The 21,825-nt window shown below is 41.3% G+C and overlaps 1 long non-coding RNA gene across 3 annotated transcripts in view; it reads left to right on the top strand.

Annotated features, from left to right (window-relative positions):
- Positions 1–7,226: 7,226 nt before the first annotated feature.
- LOC129203460 (uncharacterized) overlaps positions 7,227–21,825 on the top strand; it is a 46,713-nt gene continuing 32,114 nt past the window's right edge. Inside the window, exons 1-3 of one of the 3 annotated variants that reach the window (XR_008576043.1) lie at positions 7,227–7,395; positions 12,325–12,533; positions 12,674–12,740. This is a non-coding gene — a long non-coding RNA (uncharacterized LOC129203460). The remainder of the gene's footprint in view (positions 7,396–12,324; positions 12,534–12,673; positions 12,741–21,825) is intronic. The other 2 variants (XR_008576041.1, XR_008576042.1) reach the window with 2 other exon arrangements.

Raw genomic sequence — 21,825 nt, 5'->3', positions numbered from 1 at the left:
GATAAAACCAAGGGAGCTCAGTAAGCTTCTGAAAAAAGGGAAATCAAAGTAAAGAAAGAGCGTTCTGGAAATGAGCAACTCACCTGGTAATAGGGGTAGGTTTTTGTTGTTGTGGATTGCTGATTCTCTTATTAAGGAGACAGGGGAATAATAAACTTTCAATCCTCAACAGCAGAAGTGCACCCAGTTTTCTGGGGAAGGAGGCTGTTACCAGAGGAGTTAAATAACAAAATGGATTGAAATGAGAACTCAGCATAATACCAAAAGATGTTGAGAATAAAATTAACTAAAGCATCAAGAGAGATAGAGAGAATATCTTTGATTAGCTTAATTCCAATAACTGGGAGATGAACTGAAAAATAGTAACAATTTCAAACTATTTCTTTGTCAGAATTTATTAACCATGTGAACATTTATAAAGCCTGATAGGAAGGTCTATTTGACTGAAAATTAAAAAACCAAAAAACAAACAAACAAAAAACCCCCAAAAAACCCCCGCAGTGGTTTTGGTGAGTGGACTCTGTAAAGGAGATAGGTACTCTTCCAAGCTCACTTATGAGTTGCCAGACCAATCGCAACCTGGCAATATTGGCAAGAGACTGCCAAGCCAAGCAGCGTGCAGGATGACTAACCTCTCCTCTTACAGCGGGGGAAAAGCTGCGCTAACATGTACGGTGAGACACTGCGTGAGGTATGTTCGAGTTCTTGTGCTGAAAGAAACTAAAAGTTCTTTAGTTTTAGCATCTAAGCTTGGGGAACTCTAACTTAAACACCTTCCTGAAAGATTAAGAGAAATAGATCACGAACCTGAAAGATATGGTTGCTTAGGTACAAATGATTTTTACTTGATTACATTTGCAAGCAAAATAACAGAACTAGGATCAATGGACTAAAATAGATACTTGATTTTTTAAAACATTCTGTTTCACAGAAATGAAAACAATTAGGAGGTAAATCGGCTGGGGAAAAGACTATCAACAAGCTGATGAATTATGATTGAGAGCAGTTGCAGAACATTTCACTGGATGCTTCAAAAGCCACATTCTGACAGTGGGAACAGAAGGCTTTGCCTGCTACAAAAAAACCCCAAACAGTTAGAAATTTGGATCAGGGGAGAGGTGAAAGGACTTGATAAAAGCAGTATAAAGAAGTGGGCACTGATAGGAGAGAAGATTGATATATATGGGTGCAAGCAGGTACCATGCATTTCAGTGCAGCTATGTGCAGTCTATCATAATATTTCTGTAGGTTTTATCACAACAGTAAAGCAGTAAGAGTAACCAGCCACAGGTACAATTTAGTAAGAGTCGCCATAAAATTTCCATTGCAGAAATCTCAACAATCAAGATTTCTAACACCAAAGCTTTAGTTCAGACAGAGTTAATTCAACAAAGTGTTATGGTTCTTTCTGTAGTTGGTAAATTAAACATTGCAATGTTTTCTTTTGGCTTCATAATTTATGAATTCAGTCTAAAAACTTTGTTCAGTAACTTCATAGGATAACTAAATTTACCATCTAATCTTGTTAATAAAATATATACTACTCTTGCAAAAAATATTCTTAAATGAAACCTTCTGAAATGTTGCTGTTTGCCTCATGTGTCGCTTCCTTAGTGAAACAGCCATGATTTAATATGCCCACAGAGCCTTCAACATGACACCCTTAATTCTCCTTCTTGACAATGAGCAAGCTACATGATGAGTAGTTGAATTACCAGCTTTTAGAAACTGCTTTTCTTCTCTGTTACTTTTACTTAGTGCAGATTCTTGAGGAAGCAGGGAGGTACGTGGCCAGCAGAAGACTTGTCGATGACATGCAGTAGAACAGTTCCAGATGGCAAGTGAGATAGGAAAGGAAGACCGAGATGGCTGCTGTGGGGCATCTGGAGAAGGAAAACCCAACAACCTTATTCATCTTGTGTGTATATGTAGAGCTGTTCCTCCTCTTGTTTTTTTTTCAAGGGATCAAAGACATTTGAGGGCCTAATGCAGCATCATTGTCTGGTACTGAGTTCATAGTTCATTACAGGGGAAAAGAAGGAGCCACAAATGCTAAGTAGAAGAGGTAGATTTTTTTCAGAGTGGTTGGTTCTGTTTTCTGGGATGTGTGCATATATATTGCATTTGTGGACTTTGCCAACCAGGCAGCTCTGAGCTTGATTCAGAATCCTCTGTGGAAAACATTTGTACTGTAAGGTCTTTGGAGCAGACATTTGTTTCTGGAAACCTAAAATATCTGCAGAGTCTGTGATATCACAGGAAAATTGAGTTGTTGGAGGCATTCACAAGACAGGATGAACATAAAACTTATCTCTTCTTGTAAATAAACTTTTGTTTAAGTTACATCCTATGTGCTCTGAATCCTATGCGCCTCTGTCTCTTTCTCCTCACAGCAGTTTTTCTTGGTAAGATTCTTAGCTGAGGTTATTGGCTGAGAAGTTTAGTGCAAAAGTCAGCATCTAATGACTTGCTAAGACTGGAAAACAAACTGAGGGATGCTGCTGCTTCTCTGGGCTGTCAGACAGAGAAAAAAGCATGCTGCTGTCTTGGAACTGTATCTTTGTTTCAGTTGGATTTGTATTGCTTAAAGAGATGGTTACAAAACAGAGAAAACTAGCTGGGGTCTAAAGGACTCTCCTTGTTTGCAGCCTGGCCCAGTCTGGGGTACCCAGCTGCAAGCCAGCTGTGCTGTCTGCAAGACCAGGGGAGGAGATATTACAGGGCTTTTGCAGACACTTTCATATTTCTACTGTGCAAAGATAGCACAGCTTATATGCTGGGGGATACATGTGCTTCTTTTAGGGATGCTGAGCCTCTGCTACATCCTCCACTTTCCCTCTTCATCTGATAGTTGAAATCAATCCTTCAGGGCTAATGTTCAACTAATGACAACTGCCCAGCAAAGTGGCTACCAGCGAACTCTCAGTGTCTCAATAAAGATTTCTCAAATAAAATTTAAAACTACAAAATGTAGTAGCTGGCATTATGCTGCTCGTACAACCCTCTTTAACTTCCCCTTTAATATTGAATGCTTTCAGTTAGAGAAAAAAGACATCATCTCTGAACACCCCTTGTAGCCCATAGGGTAACTCCAGCTGCCGACCCTTGTGGCTACGCTCTGTCGAAGGCAGCCACGCTGCCCACCTGCCTGCTGGTGCCCGAAGACCCGAGATGTGTTGCACCAGTACAAATGGTGTCTGCTCCGTGCACGTTCCCTGGGGTGAGAGTGGCTGGGCCACCTCCAGCCAAGGCAATTCATCTGGCTTGTAGTTCACTCCCTTCTTCCCCAAAAGCATCACCTGGGCATCACCTCCTGGTCCCTCAGGGAAGGAGATGGGTAACTCAGCAGCACCCTGATCCGGGCTCCCAGGCCCTCTCTGCTCCCAGGAGCCTGGTCTGCCTTTCTCATGGGACAGCAGGGCTCGCATGAAAAATGGTGTCTGGGAACAGACTAGATGAATTATCCTCTAGTTAACAACACTAGTTATTTCCCATGGGCTGTAGACTGGTCATGCATTAACCATCAGAAGAGAAGGTTCTGGAGAGAAATGTAAACTTCTCAGGTTCATGAAGTTAAGGAAACGTCTTATCGAATTAATTATAAGTGACGGTGTGACAACAGCATCTTCCCCTCAATCCAAAAATCAGAGAATGGCAGATCATGAGGTGGTAGACTGCCCACCTTTAACTCAGTAGGATGGCGTCCACCATAGGGCACTGTGCTACAAACTACTTGCAAGCTTTCCAAACACTTTAATATGCATGCCTTTGTGATTTCATGGTTATGTTTTCAGGCATGCTACCCTGTTGCCATTTTCTCTTTATATAGGTATTCCTGGCCTTCTTTTTTCTTTTGCTAAACTTCTTACATTTGGGCATTAGGCCTTTAATGACCTTATTCAGGAAGTTTCGGTTCTTATTCCTTTGTTAGTACTCTCAAATCCCAGATTTAATCTCTGAGATAGTTCACTTCATTTGCAAGCACAATCATACCTTTTGTTTTTCTCTTCAGACAGATCCTCATGCTTTTCACTCTTCTTTCCCTCTGCATAGTTATGTTCCCCCATGAGCTCTTTCTCAGGAGCTTATTGTTTCCATAAAACCACTGTTTGGATGAAATCTGTCCCATCTGGATAGGCTTTTTGTATCTCAAAATGACATTTGCACATGACAAAAGGAAAAGCTTCCTTCTTTTTTCTTTATATTAGCTCTCCAGTCTTTTAGTGAAGTCCCTGTTCTGTCCTCTCCCTCTTTCGCTGTGAATGAGTAGTATGTAATACTGCAGAGGTTACTTTTACAAAAGTCACCCTTTGTCCTACAGCTTATATTAGTTCCTCTAATTTCTTGTCTGACTGTAGTCTGGACCTGGTGACCTTGGGGTCTTGAAGTGTGGTGTTTGGGGTTTTTTTCATGCTCATAACTTAGCAGATATTACTGCTCTATTTGGTTTACTGGACCTTACTTTCTTTAACTCTGAGGCCCCTCTGTATGGTTCTGGCAGGCTCCTTGCATCAACCATCCACTACAGACATGAACAAAGCATTTAGTAATCAGTGTTGACTCAGTCAGGAACTTCAGCTCACTACTTGCACTAGCTAGGACAAAAATACATCAAAATGAAAGGCAACAGCTAAGACAATGATACACAGCTAAGAAAAGGAGTTCCTTCTAATGTAAAGCAAAATTATTGCATGGCGTGCACTACTACAAAAATACTGTGGTGGTTAAATGATTAATTCACTTTAATGTAGGGGGGTTTATGGTGTCGTGGATGAAGGTGTTTGACACGGTTATGATTTAGTCAATTCAAAATTTATTAATAGTGTGAGATAGATCAGAGGTTAAATTTTAGCAGCGCTTAATGATTGACTAATTTTAAAGATTTACAAGAAGTTCAGTAAAATATATTATGATCAAAACAGCAACTTAAATACAGATTTGAAGATGACAAGATTCACACTAACTTACTAAAAGGTATCTTAAATCAAAGTGTATAGATACATAGATAGATATAAACATAAAACATAAGACAAACAGATACAGACAAACAGAAATATTTGGGCCCAGCGATATATGCCACCTACACTCATAAAGGCACATGTACGTATTTGAAGATGTATATAAGTAGAGAGGTGGATAAAGGGAGCTAGCTCATAGTTAGGATTTCCCTTTTCGAGTTTGGAGTAAATACAATGCATCATCATCCGTCAACAGGCAGTAGTTGATACTCGAGAAGCCTGGCTTCGCCCTGGCAGATGATTCTCACGAAGTCTGCACCTTGACAGGTGTCCCAGCTTGGGGGGGATACTGGTCACAGCCCGCTGCAATCCAGGAGAGCTCAAAGGGTCTCACTTAGAATCGCTGTTTATAGAGTCTGAGATAATTGACTTTTGTCACATCTCCACTTTGGCCCAGCTCGGATAGTGAAATATTCTGGTATTTTCCACCAGTTGCGCAGACTCAGACCCTTTCTGGTATCCCCCTTTTTTGGGCCACGGCCCAGGTACAGGTGTACCAGGCTGTCCAGAGGTGATCGATTGTCATTATTGTTCCCAAACAATAAGGGAAGAAGAACGTTACAGTTGGAGCAGAGATGTACCAGGCCGTTCCCGTTACTAAGGAAGCAAGAGCCAGGCGCATTAAGGGGGTTCCTTAACATTCTGCTCTGCTGCTCATATGGCCCAGAAAAGGGGGGAGAGATTGCACTAAGTATCGAGAGGCTCAAGAGAGGGAGGGTTGCACCACCACATATGGACATTAAGAACATGGGGATTTTTAAATGGGAAATGAAAAAGTGAGTGAGATGATACTCAAGTCAACCTCATAGGCAGAGGGACTGATCACTTTCTATGTCCGAGTTCACTTCTTCCCACCAGGATCCAGGCATGGGCATGTTCTCACCTAGCCTACCTGGACGGAGAGAGCAGCCGTCACCTACTGAAAACTCTGCGACTTGCCAAGTTGACAGTCTCTGCTTGTCTTAAGGCCAGGAGGAAAATTCCTGAAGTGCAGGGCTCTGAGCACTGGAGAAAGATCCTCATGGGGCTCTGGTCTCACTGGGTATCTGGTCTAGCATTATCACTTTGATGTTCCTCCATGTCAAAAATATTAGCAAAGATGATTTGGAAGGACCCATGGGCTAGTAGTATCTCTTTCTGGCAGTGTCTGTTAGAGAGTGCTTGGGAAAATACTATAAATTTATACATCAGTACATCCTCCTAACCAGCAGGGAGGCTTCCTGATCTGGACTTCATAGCTGAATCTTTATGTCTGATTTCTCATGGTAGGTTCATTATTCTTGCACGAACATATCAGCTAACATTTTTTAACTATTGAGTCTCATTCTGCAAAATCATTTCATTAAAGGTCTCTACTGCAGCTTCAGGTGGCAAATCCCTTCAAATTGCCTTCTTCCGCTATCCAAGGGCTCTGTATTGTCTTTCCACTACCCTCAGACAGATGTCTAATGTTCATTTAATCCAGGAAGAGAGTTCAGGAGTGACTGCAGCAAAACCATGGTAGAGTTGACAGTTATGGCCCCTATAACAGCCACAGAGGGAATGAGGCATATCTAACTGACTGATTGTTATACATAAAAAAATCTTCAGCCATCATAGATTATTTGTCTGCAATTCCACTCTCATTTTTCACTAGTAATTGTTAGTGTTATTTGACATTCCATCTTCCAATTTGCTGTCGTAATGGACTCAAGGCTGACAAACAAAGTGATGAAATACTGCTTATCTCGGTTTTATTTCTTCTCTGAATAAAACCCTGGTGGACAAAAATGTCTTGTACAGAAAACTACTCTCAGCACCAATGCACTTCATGATCATTCAGCATCTCAGCTCTTCAGAGCTGATCTTATGGCCCAATTTTTTTTCTATATTCCATCAATATCAAATTTGTGAATTGTCTTACATTTTGGTTGTATGCATTGTTCACTGTGTTGAGAGAGGGTTTCCTACTCTTCCAAGTGTATGAGATTTTTAGGTGTGTTCACATCTGAAAACTTGTCAGTCTCAAAGGTTCCTCAGGCATTTATCTTTGTTTATTCATGCAAGGTTTTGGTACTGGGAATTGAGATAGGATCACCTAGTGCTGTGGGCCATGTCAATGTTTGCACCTGGGTTAAGCCAGGAGGTTTTCCATGTGACTGGATGAGGGTTGCACAGTTACCAAGTTCAGCTGCATAGACTAATGGTGGAGATCATGACTTTTCTGCTGCTTTGTTGGGAGGGGGAGAAACTGTAATTCTGGCTGAAAGCTTGGGTAACATAGTCCAAATACAGCAAGATTTCACAATACCGTATTTTCTGGGAACCTTTCTGAACTGTCATCAGTCAGAAGATTCCTCCGGAAGAGGCTTCCCTTGTAAAAGAAAAGTCTGAAAAGGTAAAGTGTATATTCATTCAGTTTTCTTGTAATTAAACTGCCTTAAATTAGGAATTATAGGCTTTTATTCTCTTTATATCTAGAATGTAACTAGCTGGCTTCTATCCTGCCATAATCTACCCAAAGCGCTGAGCACTGAATAATGCTGCACATACGGTCTGTGTTGACATATCTTGAGCTTCACTTTTGCACCAAGTGATTAGGCTACAAGAAGCTAACTACTTACAAACTTTCTATAAAAAAGAGACAATTTAGCAGAAAAAGGACCCAGACATTTTGATTTTTATTTCTGAATTCTGTTTCTGAGGGATTTTTTTTTCCCAGGTTTTTGAATTTTTGTGGATTCCTGACCAGTTATACGCCCTGTTTTGTGACTCCTTTGCTATGTGTGGATCTGAGGATTGTGAGAACACAGTCCCAACTTTGTGTCCGGCAGAGTACCTGTGCTATGCTGTAATGAAAGGATTTCCATGAGATGCAGGAAAAGAACCAATTATTTTACTTTGTCTTTCTACCTGTATCTCTCAGAAATATGTTTTAATTTGTTTTTATGTGGACCAGTAAAATTTAAGAGTTATGATCAATTCTATGAGACTGACGTAACTTCAGAAAAGTTGGACGAGGTAACTGAAAGTGTTTATAATGAAATGATTGTTTATCCTTAATAGCTGAAGAGATTAGCATTTTTGTGTAATACTGTGAATTCATGCCTGATATGCCAGAGGTGGAAGTGTAATAGAAACATCTTCGTTCAGAGGATGACTGCATATTCTTTACTGCTGTGTTTGATTGCAAATTTTTTGAAATGTTGAACATTTAAAATTGCACAATACACAGACACAGAACCAATGATATCCAGTTCAGAGAGGTTTCTGGAGAGTTTTTCAGCTTTTTGGAGGATTAGCATAGAACTTGCTCCCAGCATTTACAGCTGCTTTAACTCATTTTTTCCTTGACACTACATGTAAATTTACACCAGTCAGTCTCTGCACTGGCAAAGCTTAAGAGATTTAATCTGCCTGTTTCTATCCAGACAGAAATATGCAGTGCAATTCTCTCCCCTTTTAATCAAATTATCATCTCGTGTCAACAACATATATAATATTAGCTTTAATGTCAAAATGATTGGCGTTACATATTCTTAAAGTCTATTTTGTTTGTTCATTATTACTTATAACCATGTGTTGATTCTGGCTACTCATTAAGGTACCATTTCTCCTCATCTTCGTTAAACGTATTTCAAAAACTCTCAAGAAAAATCTCCTGCAAGTATACTTGGATAGCTCTATTTGGGCATCCTCTATTGGTAAAAACTCTGATGAGACTAATGGGATATTGGCTACTTGAGGGCTCTAAATTCAGCCATTGCCTTGCCAAAAGTGAGGGTTGCTCAGAGCTTTTAGACATGCATTGCTGAAATATTTCCTTAGGATGGAAATTAAGTCTCTGCAGGCTCCCGGTCTCTTACCAACACACAATCTTCACTGTTAAGTAGCAGGAGGTTGTCTTCTCCTAGTTTGACAGCTCAGGAAGGAAGCAGCTGAGATACACAGCATCCTGCCCCAATGTTTCTGATTAAACTCCACAACAGCTCATGGTGGAGCAATAGCTGAAGGACTGAGGGCATGGAGACAAGATGCTTAGCTCACCACCGGAGACAAGACCTGTGCCAGCACTGGAGGAGCTTCTGATCTAGTCGATGCTGGCTACTATTTATTATGGAAAACTTTCCACCTCTTGTGGAATGACAAAAGTTAATTGAGAGGGCTGCATGGGCAGTGGGCAGAAAAGGGATGCCTTGCTGCAGGAACAATTTCAAAATTACAAACACTCACAACAAGGTATATGTGAAAAAAGGGGGGAGTAGTGCAAAAGTCCATGGGAAGCATAAAATATAGGTATGTATAAGGGTGCAAAGAGGACTTTCTTCAGGCTGGTAAGTTTCACAAGAGGAAAATAAATGTAATAATAGTAATATATAGAAGATTGCAAAATATTTCAGCCACAATAAATGGTCAAAAATACCTGGTCAGCTGTCATGGGCAACACTTGGAAAAAGAGGAAGAAAGTTTTCCTTAGTTCTTTGCACTTCCAGGCATGTGTCAAACACACTCACAGCACTTCCCCCCGCCGTGAACATAGAGCATTTGGGTTTGCTTTTTATAAACAATCCAGTATTGGTGAGCTCTGCAGCCATATTCTCAGCAATGGCTGTTCTTGCTCTGTCTCCAAAAGCACTGTGCCTACTGGAAACAAAATGCTGTTAGAGACTGAGGAGAGAGGCATTATACCAGCTGCTCAGTCCCATGGCACAAAATATGCCTTAAGGGATGCTAAGAAAAAGTTAATTCTCCTCTAACTTTTCAACTCAAGAGCTGAAGGCTGATCATGTGCATAGTTGTAATTTTCCACTGCAAAATCTATGTTTGCTTTTCAGTTTTACCCACAAAGGGATCAAGTTTGGAGCTGTTGCAATCACTTGTTTTTATATTCGTAGTGTAAGACCCCAAATCTTTAAAAAGAAAGCATTAGTTTAGAAGTAAAACTCTTTCCTGTTTGTAAAACTCTAGTCTGTTTCTTTCAGACACAGGAATTTCTAGCACTTAGTATGTAGCTTTTAATTAAGAGCAACTAATCTCCGCAAGCACTGCTTCACCTAAAATGGGGACTTTAATTAATGGTTGGGAAGGAGTTGAAAGGAAAATGTAAGGGTCTAGCTTGGGACAATTTACCTTGAATCACACCTGGCCTTTTTCAGTTATTGATCTAAACTCCTCCAGCTTGAACAAGTTCTGATCAAGACTTTGAGTCTTGTGAAAGGATCAACTCTTAATACCCTTAAAAATCAGTGTACAGTTGAAACAGTGCACATGTTCTCGTTTTCTGAAGAGCGTTCTTGGTTTTCTTAGGCTTTAGCTACAAGGTGATTTGTCCCAATTCTAGCTATTGGTGCTTAAATCCTGGGGTTTTTTTTCTAAATTCCTGCAAAATTACAGGTGTTCAAAACTCATGAGGCAGGTTCCCACAGACCCTGAGGTTCTTAAAGTAAAATATTTCAATTTTCCATGTTGTTTCTGGTCCCTTTAATTAGACTGAGTTCCTTGCATTTTGCTGGAGTACAGCTTGGAAAAGCTAATTGCAGGCTCCAAAAAGAGAAGAGACAAAAATGGGAGTGATGCAGAGAGATGAAGATTTTTAAAATTGTATCTCACAGAGCAAAAAAGAAAAGAGACCATAAGAAACGGAAGGCAAAGAGGACATGGTTTTGATCATAGGTTTATCTTGATTTATTTTGGTGGAAAAATAAGGCCTTGTTCACTATGCTGAAAACAAAAGACTTGGAGGGAAGCTGTTTTTTAATTTAAATATGATTTTATGAAAAACCAAAAGTACAAAATGGCCAGAGATCTGTGGAATTAAGATGTACCAACCCCATTTCTGACTCAGTGTTTTTTCACTTGCAGGAAGGGAGTTTGCCTAATAAAGTTGGAGCCAGTCCAAAACAAAAGAGGTTATTTCTTGTACTCATATCTAAGACCTATAATATTTTGGCTGCTCATGCCTGGTGGAAATCAGGGGACAGCTATCACGTATCTTGCTATTACACGTGCATAGTTTACCTTAGGAGAGATAAGAATGGATGGATGTAATTTTTATCTGCTCATGGCAACAAAAAACCTTGCACCCACCCTGCCAATGCAATCTACAAATTGATAATAGGATTTTGCTTTTCTGGGGAGGGAGGGGAGTCAGCAAGGCAGAAATGCTTGAGAGATGAAGTGATCCTCACTTCTAATCAGAAGAATTTAGACTCTCCAGACCTTAGCATGGAGCCAGATAGAGAATTTGACGCTGTCTGTGAAGAACATTAGAAGAAGGGCATGAACTTGAAATGTGCTCTGAGGAATCTTAAAACTGCCTTTCCACTGGGTGGTACTGGGTGAAGCTTCTGACACATAGCAGAGAAATCTTGGGGCTTCTCTAAATGCTGCTGGCTAATAATTGCTCTGGAATGGATGTTACAACTAACACTTGCCAGAGTGTGAATTATTGTGGCTGTGTCTGATCTTGACTCCAGCTGGGGGAGTGGAGAAGGAAAGTAGGTCAGCGAAAGACAGCTCAGATGTATATCACACTCAAACGGGTGACAGCATCCCTCTGAGACCACCCTGTGCACAGGTACTAGGACACCTGATATGCTTTTTGTGGACTCAGAATAATTTAGGTTGGAAGGGATCTCTGCAGGTCCTCTAGCCAAAGCTCCTGCCCAAAGCAGGACCAACTGGATCAGCTTGCTAGGTGGAAATCTAAGAGGTCATTTCCAATGCAGAGGGTTGCAAGTACTGCTGAAAGTCTGAGTTGGTTGGCTTGATTTTCAGTATTAAAGCAGCTCCTTTGAATGACTTTTATTGCATTATGAGGTGCTGTAAGACAGATGTTCAGCATTTAGATACCTTGGGCATGGACTTGTTCTCCTAAAAATCCTGCATAGGACTTTTATGAAAGCCTCTGTTGTGACCAAACTGACACGTGGTAATAGAGGTGTAAAGGTAAGGGTAACAGCGTAACCTTAATTTTCCTGGCAAGATAAGGAGACATGTACTGACCGTTTTTCGAAATATCAGCTTTTCTTAGACTCCATGGTTTTTATCAGGTCAAATGAATAGCATAAACCCTACATTTGGGCACTCTGAGTTCTGGTTTACTAGGAGTTTGCACATACAGAAAAATGAAAAAGAAACACTTGGAGGACTGGAGTCCTCAATTTTAGAAACTTGATTTCAGGTAGGCTTAAATTCCAGTTTTAAGGAGCACCTTTCTCATCCTTCCCTATATTATTGAATCACTTTACCCAGCTTACACTTGAATTCAAAGAAATTACAAATACAGTGCTTAAGACGATCATTTCACCACCTATTTTACCCATAGATGCTCGCAGAACATGTAAACGTGATCTGACAGTGAGTGTAACAGCCTGAGCACGCACGCATGGTTGTAGGAGAGAGGGAAGCAGCCTGGTTGAAGTGAAGTAAGAGACAAGCCTGCAGGCTTTCAGTCCTTACATCTGAATGGGTATTGAAATCCAGCCCCTGAACCCTGTTGTATCCAATATAGGACATCCAAGATTTGCTACAGCTGTAAGTACTTCGAATCCAAGGAATTTGTGCATTTACTGGTGTCTGCTCTACATCTGCCGTTGACCTTTCCCCACTCCCTCTCTGCTTTATCTGTCTGGTATTAGCCACTGCAGAATAAGATATCAATCTTTGTTTAACAGATACCGCTCACAAATTCTGTCTGTCTTCGTGGTCAATGTGAGATATCTTCCTGGGCCTGACCACTGGGTATGTGAGCTGCTGAAAGGCACATTTCTCTGCGTGGCTGGATTCCCATTTACCATTCAGGTCTCCCACAGCTGATGGGACCCGCATGGAGGGGAGAGCATGATGGCCCGCGTGGTCAATGATGCTGTATCCCAGCTAAGAACCAGCATGTTGACATCCAGACCTGAATGATCCATCAGATGGACATTTTCTGTGATGAAACTCCAAAATATCAGCTGATGTAATCCTGCATGGTTTTTTTCAGGATATGTAAAAGTCATGGACAGAATTACTACTTACCAAAAGGCATTTGACTTTTTTTTTTTTTCTTTTTACTTTTCCTACAAATGCATCATTTAGCTTCCTTAGAAGAATCTAGAAACATTTTCTGGGAAACACACTGACTTAAGCACACCTATTTCATATGCTTTTGCTTAGAATGTTCTGAGAGAAAGTTAATTAAATTTCCTGAAAAAGATTCTTCCACTTTCATGCATGCCTTCATTCAGAAATTCAAAGTTACTGAGCAAATGTAATAGAAACAGTAGTTTTTATAGGGAGTTGCACAATATATGGTAGATCTCTAATTTGTTTAACAAGGGTTATATTTTTCATTCAAGTGTCATCCTTGCTTTCTGCATTATAGCTCCAATGCACAGGATGACACATTTTATTCTGCAAATAATTGCATGATGATTTATCCTACAAAATATCCGTTGCCTCCACGAAGCAGAGTAGAGTCAAACAGGAGCCCAAGCCCTCTGTGATTCTTTGCCACAAATGTTGCACTAATTTGCCCTCAGCGCTGAGGACGTGTCCACTGATTGTGCAAGGAAGCCTGTGCCATTCTGCTGCCGTTAGTTGTGAATTTATTTGGGTGATGGCTCAGACTGCATCACTCGATGGGAAAGCAGAGAGGGCAGACACCGAGACACCTGTAGGACATTCCTAGTGTTGTGCATGGGCCAGACCCTAAGGCCCGTGGAGCAGGAAGGGTGATGGGCAGAGTATTTGTTCTCAATCTCTTTACTCAGGCATTGGGGAAAACGGAAATTTTGGCTAGTGGCAAAATGTTTCCAAAGCTGGGAGAACTTGGGAAGGCAGAGTTGTGTGGTTGCCATAGGCACACTGGTGCTCTCTGTATTTCTCTCCATTTCCATTTTACTCTGCATCTCCCTCTGTACTGTCTTTTTACATAAATATCTACATATGTCAAAGATCTCTTAAAGGTTAAAGCAGTCTATGCTGTGTTTATTCTATCTGTCAGTGCTACTTGAAATGTGAGTTTTGCTGCCTCTGGAGCAAAGGGTCTCGATGTATCTGAGCAGGGGGCTACACAAAAGTATTTGCCTAAAAACTTTGAAGCAATCAAGGCAGAACAATATAACCAAGGACTCCCCATAAGCAGGAAACCACTGTAGCTTCATATAAACTGTAACTACTATTAACTTATTTCATTTTACTCCCTTTTTTCACCCTGCAACCTTTTCAAGGTCTGATTTAATTGCTGGAAAGCAAACAAGACAAGTTATTTCACAACATTATAGCAGAAATACCTAAATGCAGTGTTATGAGCATAAGAGAAACCCACAGTTGGAGGCATTGTATGAGAATATTAAGAGCATATTTCTCTTCGGAGCATTTTGAGGAATGTGTAGCAAGTGTGCCAAGTGTGGTTCTTTTTGTAATAACAACACTGTCAAGCTGGACTCAATGCATTAATAGTGTTACTCTGTCCTTAAGAATCTCTCATAAGCCTGCAAGACCATTTTTATTATTTTTGCCATGCCACACAAATGAAATCAATGGCATAGGTATTCTATAATTTTCTGTAGGACTTTGGAATCATAGAATCATTTAGTTTGGAAAAGACCTTTCAGATCATTGAGTCCAACCATTAACCTAGCACTGCCAAGTCCAAACTCTAAACCATGTCCCTAAGCAACACATCTACACGTCTTTTAAATACCTCCAGGTATTTATCACTCAGCTGCTTCCCTGGGCAGCCTGTTCCAATGCCTGACCACTCTTCCGGTGAAGAAATTTTTCCTAATATCTAATCTAAATCTCCCCTTGTGCAACATGAGGCCATTTCCTCTTGTCCTATTGCTTGTTACCTGGGAGAAGAGACCAACACCCACCTGGCTACAACCTCCTTTCAGGTAGTTGTGGAGAGCAATAAGGCCTCCCCTCAGCCTCCTTTTCTCCAGGCTAAACAACCCCAGTTCCCTCAGCTGCTCCTCATGAGACCTGTCCTCTAAAGTCTTGTTCTCTTTAGTCTTCATTATAAACATTTAAAAAGGTTAATTACAAAGTAGTGAGTTTTTAATGTGCTGCTGGTTACCTTTGCTTACAATGCCAAGGTCTGGGACTCTTCTGGCCAATTAAATTGCATATTGTAATCTGTGGCAGTTTCTTGATTAACTCATTAGAGCTTAAGAGTAGTTGTATATTGTTTCCTTGGGTTTTTTCTTTCTTTTATGAACTCCATCAGATCCAAATTCCGTGCCCAGCTGCTCCCACACAAGAAATCATTGTTAGTCCATTGGAGCTGTGACCCTTGGATGTGGAGGATGGGGAGAAGCAGGAACTCAGCTCTCAGGCTGCTGTGAATCTGTAGTGTTTCTAATTATGCCATTCAGTTACTCCACTTTACACTGAAGCAATTAAATGCAGAATGTGGTCCATGACCAATGAAATAGATTGGTCTATAAATAATTCATCTTAAACTAGTGCAAGTAACTAAGGTAATAAAGGTAGTCACTGTCTCTTGCTCTGTTCTGGGTGATGGAAACACCAATTGGTAAATTTTTACATGTTATATACTCACTGTGGGTGTGGGTGGGTCACTCATATGATATATATTAAATAGATAACTTACATATTATTGCATCTGATTAGAGACCTGACTCTCTCCATTTGCTTTATAGAGACTTTGCATCCTTAACTTTGGTCACAGTGCAGTTAGACACCTTCACTATTAATAGTCTCCAATGGCAAGTGTGAACTCCCCTCCTCATTGTGTCTGACAATGTGACTGAAGGACATTTGCCCTGTATTGTACATAATGCCAGATCAATGCTATCACCGTCCTCCACCAAGGACACAACATGGGAATGAAGAACCAAACTGTCAGTCCAACTTTATTTCTAGCTCAAAGTGCTTGGGAGCCATTGCTCTGTCCCTCCTCACTTCTTCTCCAACAACATCACATATGACTTTTCATATATCAGGTCCTTAATATGCAATTAAATGAGAGGCTGATCTTGTAGTGACAGGACAAGGGGTAATGGGTTTAAGCTAAAAGAAGGTAGATTTAGATTGGTTGTTAGAAAGAAATTCCTTACTGTGAGGGTGGTGAGGCACTGGAACAGGTTGCCCAGAGAAGCTGTGGATGCCCCCTCCCTGGAAGTGTTCAAGGCCAGGTTGGATGAGGCTTTGGGCAATGTGGTCTAGTGGAGGGTGTCCCTGCCCATGGCAGGGGGTTGGAACTACATGATCTTTGAGGTCCCTTCCAACCCAAACCATTCTATGATTCTATGATCTTGGTTGCCTTTGTCTTTTTTTGAGCCTTGCATTATCTAGCTTTCCTGTGTGACCCTAAGGTTTAAAACTTTCTCTTTTTAACAAGAAAAAGAAATTCTAATGTAATCACAGGATGCTGGGAGCTGGACTTTGAGGGAAAACACTGCATAGTGGTACACTGGTGACATAATTAGAAAAGTCACTAACTGAGCTTCTAGCGTTGTAGCATTCCTCTCAGCCTTCCTCAGCTCTGGGCAAGAAAACTCAGCTTCTCTGAGCCTGAAACCACACACCCAGGGCTTTCCTCAGCTGTGTGCAGCAGAAGGGCCGGAACCCTGGGGTCAGCCTCTCCTTCTGTCCTGCAGCTGCAATTAGGGAAAGCATCGGCTGTGGCATGGTACCCCCCTGGAGAGAAGGTCGCTGCCGTACCCTGTCCACACTCAGTTGCACAGCTGCTGAGGGCCAGTGACAGTGTGGCCCACTGGTCACAGGCATTTCCCAGTGGCAGAAGGCTGTATGCTATGAAGTGAAAAGTTTTTAATTATAAACACTGTTGTGGATTAACCCTGGTAGGCAACTAAGCACCACACAGCTGCTCACTCACTCCTCCCCCAAACCCAACTCCCAGTGGGATGGAGGAAGAGAAAAGGAAGAGGAAAAGTGAGATAAGATTAAAAAAACCCACTTAATAAGCAGAGGAGAAAGGGAAGAAGAAAGCAAGGAAGGAAGGAAGGAAGGAAGCAAGCAAGCAAGCAAGCAAGCAAGCAAAACAAAATAAGTGATGCAAAGGCAATCACTCACCACCTCCCACAGGTAGCCCAATGCCTAGCCAGTTCCTGAGCAAAAGATGGGGAACCTCCCTAAACCCCCTTTGTCTCTGTTTTTGTGGCTGAGCATGACATTACATGGCACGGAATATCTCTTTGGTTAGTTCAGGGCATCTGCCCGGTTCTGTCCCCTCCCAGCCTATTGCACATCCCCAGTCTAATCACTGGTGGGGGGAGAAGTAGGGTAAGAAATAGAAGGCTCTGATGCTGTGCAAACACTGTTCAGCAATAGGTAAAACATCAATGTGTTATCACCATTGTTTTGGTCACAAATCTAAACCACAGCACTACATGAGCCACTATGAAGAAAATTAACTCCATCCCAGTTAGACCCAGTACAACCCCCATCTTTGAAAAGAAAAGGTTAATCCAGGACTACTGTTAAGAAATGTTATCAATGATTTCAACAGAATTTAGTACCCGCTCATTATTATTTTCCATTGGTATAGCTCCTCTGAGCTGCATGAAAGGATTTGAATAAAAGAAAAAGCAAAGTAAACCCCCATCCCCCTGGGACAAAATGTTCCTGCTGTTTTCCTCCTCTTTTACCTCAAAGCAAGAGTTTCAGGAACAGCTACAGCACTGAGTATTATGAACCATGAGTGTACCTACTGTTATTCAACATAAAGTGTGTCAGGAGAAAGTAATCCAGGAATATCAGTCATTGTTGTCCTGGGAGAGGGGAGTCAGACGGGTGCTTGCTGTAATACATCACTCTCTGAACAAGTCGCAGGCAGGTTCAGAAGTGAACGTGTCACTCCTGGCTCCGCTTGCTGGCATGATTAAACATGAGCTGGCACTTCTGTTGTTCGGTGCCGTTGGGTCATGCTCCCGTGGAAATCCAGAGGATTTTGGCAGCAATGCTTGAGTTTGGAGTGCCACCTGTGTTTCCCGTTACTTGCCAAGGTGATCATTGCATTTGCAGAGTCTTATCTTGACCTTCACTCAAGACAAGGCTGGCTGATTTGGGAACAGGTGGGTTCTGTGTTGGTTGAATTCAAGTTGTGTGGGGTCTTCTTCAGTGAGCCATTTCCCAGGATATTCACTTGAGCTGTTGGTGAAGAGTTTTAAAGGACAGCGGTGGGGTCGAGGAGAAATGTGAATATTTCTCAGAAACAGTGTTTTGGATTTTATAACTGTGTGTTCGAGCATGTGTGTGTATATAAGATACCTACTGTATGATTTGGATGATACTGCACGGTCACTTGGGTGCAGTGACTGGGAGATTTGTCCCCTGTGGTACTACGGTCCTGGGAACCATTCATGGATTTATTACAGAACTGAATGACAGTAGATTTGATGTGTTTTGGTACATGATCCAAGCTCATAGCCTCCTCCCTTGCAGCTGCTCGGCTCTCTCAGGAGCCCTTGTTCACCATCCTCTTCAGATGTGAATAACGTGTCTGGTATTATAAGGCAGACAATGGACACTCTTCTTGGGTCAAAGCTGAGCACCTGTTTTGATCAGAGTTAGGGCTGAAACAGGGCCTTGCAAAGCCATCTGTGAGTGCATCCTATGGGCGGGGGGAATTTTTATACCAGTCACGTGAAAACGTCTGGGTTTGCTTTTCATTACCTGTATATTGTGCTATGGGAGCTCTGTGATCAGCATCGACCGCAGGGGCAATGCGTACCATGGATGTTGCGCAAACTAATGACCCATGGTGAAGACACCACAGAGGTTTCTCTGCATGGCATCCTTTAAAACTCATTCTTTTTGGTATCAATATTGACAGTTAAAAATAGTAATTATACCACAGAAAAGCCTGGAGTTTAGAGAGTATCCACAAAAGGAGCAAACCTGACTGAAGAAACTGAATTCCTCATACCTGTCAGGAGGCTGCACTGACCGCATTTACACACGACTGTGACTGCCCCCCTTCTTACAGGCTAAGAAACCCTCAGCTAGGGACACTCATCAAAAAAAGGCTCTTCAAGGATCTGCTTCTGTTAGCAAGGAGAGAGATGGCATTTACTGCTTTTCTTAAATGAATGTGGTTTTCCTTATATGTATAGTAAGGGATTGCTATCTCTCTTTCTAAAGAGCATAGGCAGCATTTATGGCACTTAAAATTGTTTCTTTCAGTAAGGAGCTGCAGGATTAATAAACCCTTCAAGAACTATCATGGCAAGATTCCTGTTACGACTCAGGTAGCATGTGAGCTGCCAGAAGCAGGTGTTGTGAAAGTTGCAGAGAAGAATCGATGTTTAGTAGGGAAGGTAGAAAAAGACAGTGATGAAAATAAATGGAAAGAAATTGTCTCAACAAACATTTGCCAAGAGCCCAATTTTTGTGGTGTGGACCAAAATTGCTGCTGACATTTTCTGTAATGAAGTTTCTTCTGAATTGCTCAAAGTTGCCATCTGCACTCTGACTCATCCACTTTATTCCCAGACTGGGTGTATAAGACAGACCTCCGCATCTGCAGGACCCTGGCGTCCTCCCACAAAATGCTCCTTCGAGGAAGGGCTGGGCCGGAGGAGTGCATACAGATCTGGGGCTACACACTTAGCACTGTAACAGCAAAGCCCTGACTGAGAGCAATCAGCTTTGTGTCTAGAACCTTCCCTCTGGCTTCCCGCCCCCCCCCCCCCCAACATTAAGTGTTGTTTAAACTTTGTTCTGAATGCTTAAAACAGTGGATATGTCTCATCTCTCTTTTTGCTTTTCTGGCTGGATCTATAGGTGATGCAGGTTGGCATAGTTCTATTGAAATTAGAAGAACTAACACAATTTCCACCAAATAAAGATTTGGGGCTTAAAATGCATATTCAGAGTAAAACAGTCCTGTACAGAAAGTAGCTGTGGGTAATGAGGCAAGGATTCCAGCTAGAGATTTCAGAAGCGTATTTATGAGCCTTAGAGCCACATTTCTCATTGCTAGGAAAGTAATATCTGATCTGTCACTTGTTAATATAATTATCCTCTATTTCAAGAGAATTAGCAAGTCACAGTGCATTTAGAAACTGCTGCATTGGTGTTTTGTAAAGTTGAAAAAAGGAAAACATATTTGACACACTTAGCGGTCCAAATTGTGTGTCGCCTTTGTCTTTTGAAAAGATTCTGTTACCTGTCCTTCTCCACAGACAATCATTGACCCATCAGTGTGAATAATTTGTTTTGCTCTGGAAAATTTCAGCCGCTGCTAGGATTGACTAAGAGGAATTGTTGTTTCAGCAATAATCTCTATTGATGTGCTGTGTGTTAAGCAATAAGTGGCTGCTGAAATTGATTAATCGTCGAAGTGGAGATGAGATTTTTAAGGCAATTTCAAATTCTGTTCATTGCACTAATGTTTTTTATTAAATATCCCCTTGTTGTGGTGTTATGCTACAAGATGAATAGAACTTTTTTTTTATCAGACTTCTCGGTGTCATACATTACTTTCTAAACATTTGGGATGTTTGAAAATCCCTGATATAAGCAGCTCTATTTCCAAGCTTTCATGGAGGAAGGAGAAAAGGATAACCTTGTCTATTAAAACATATTTGTCTGTGGTTTCTTGGGTGACAGCAGACTTTTTTTTTCCCACTTTGCAATATATAGGACAAGGAGAATCGCCAGAGCAGGTTAGACCCAAGGTTTATGAAGGTCAGTCTTCTGCAGCTGGCAGCAGACAGCACCAGCTGCTTCAAAGGAGGAGACAAGAAGTTTCACAGCTAGTGGCAATTTGAAAATTAACCTTTGAGAAATTTCCTCCTAGCTTCCATGAGTGAAAAATTCACTTATGCCTGGAGGCAGGAAGGTTTGTAGGTCGTCTTCTTCTTCTCCTTTTTTTTTTTTTTTTCTTTTTTCTTCCTTTGGGTTTACTACTATAATACTGGCATGATACATCATGCCAAAAGCTTCCACTGATGAATTGAAATTGGTGTGAAACTGTCCTTGTATCAGTACAAAATATGTCACCTTCCAGTCTCAGCAAGTGTATTGTGTTTCTAACAGTTTTTATTATCAGTGCCTGGCTAGTCTCAAGCTTTAGGCTGCAGTGGTTTGTTGTTTCCTTGCTGTTATTCTTTCCCCCTTTTTACCTCTTGTGTCCTTGGAGTGCAAGTTCTCCAAAGCAGGCTCATCTCCTTTATGCAGCTTTTATACAGCACTCAGTTCACTGTGGACATCAGCTATTTGCAAAAGAAAAATATGCATTAATGTCTAGTTTAAGTTACTTCTAGAGGAGCTGAACCCTATTCAGGTATTCTTGCTCTTATTTGACTCAATCTGAGTAGAACAACAAAAAAAAACCTGAACAAAATCAGCACCTCTGCCCATCAAATGTGTTACCATGTCACTTGCTAACAGTGTGTACCAAGGTACAAAGTCTTCTGATCCACCAAAGACTTGAGGTACCTGGAGGAGTTGTGAGGTTGAGGTATTTTGATGGTTGTGCCTTGCTTCAGGCCTCTGCTACCCACATTTGCCAGGGTTTCTTATCTCTAATGGTGAATGATCATGAAAATGATGGCATATTTGAGTGTATGAGAGTGTTTTATGCTGACAGACTCCTTCCACTGAGTTTCCTGGAGCTGCTCCTGTTTGCACTATGCATGGTGAGATGGGGCACGCAGAAGTACTGTGTTGGAGAACATGAACTTCTTCACTGTTTTCCTTTATGGCTGATCCCTGAACTTCCAAATTTACAGACTCTAAGGCTTTGAAGAACCACTAAACTTGACATCAATTTCTGCTTTCTCTCAAAGTCCTTCTGATGAATTTGACTTACAAGCAATAGGCTTCATGTTAAGACAAAACAGTCTGT

Source organism: Grus americana, chromosome 2 (genome assembly GCF_028858705.1).
Source record: "Grus americana isolate bGruAme1 chromosome 2, bGruAme1.mat, whole genome shotgun sequence".
NCBI classification, from domain to species: Eukaryota; Metazoa; Chordata; class Aves; order Gruiformes; family Gruidae; genus Grus; species Grus americana.
This window is presented reverse-complemented; position numbering and strand designations above follow the sequence as displayed.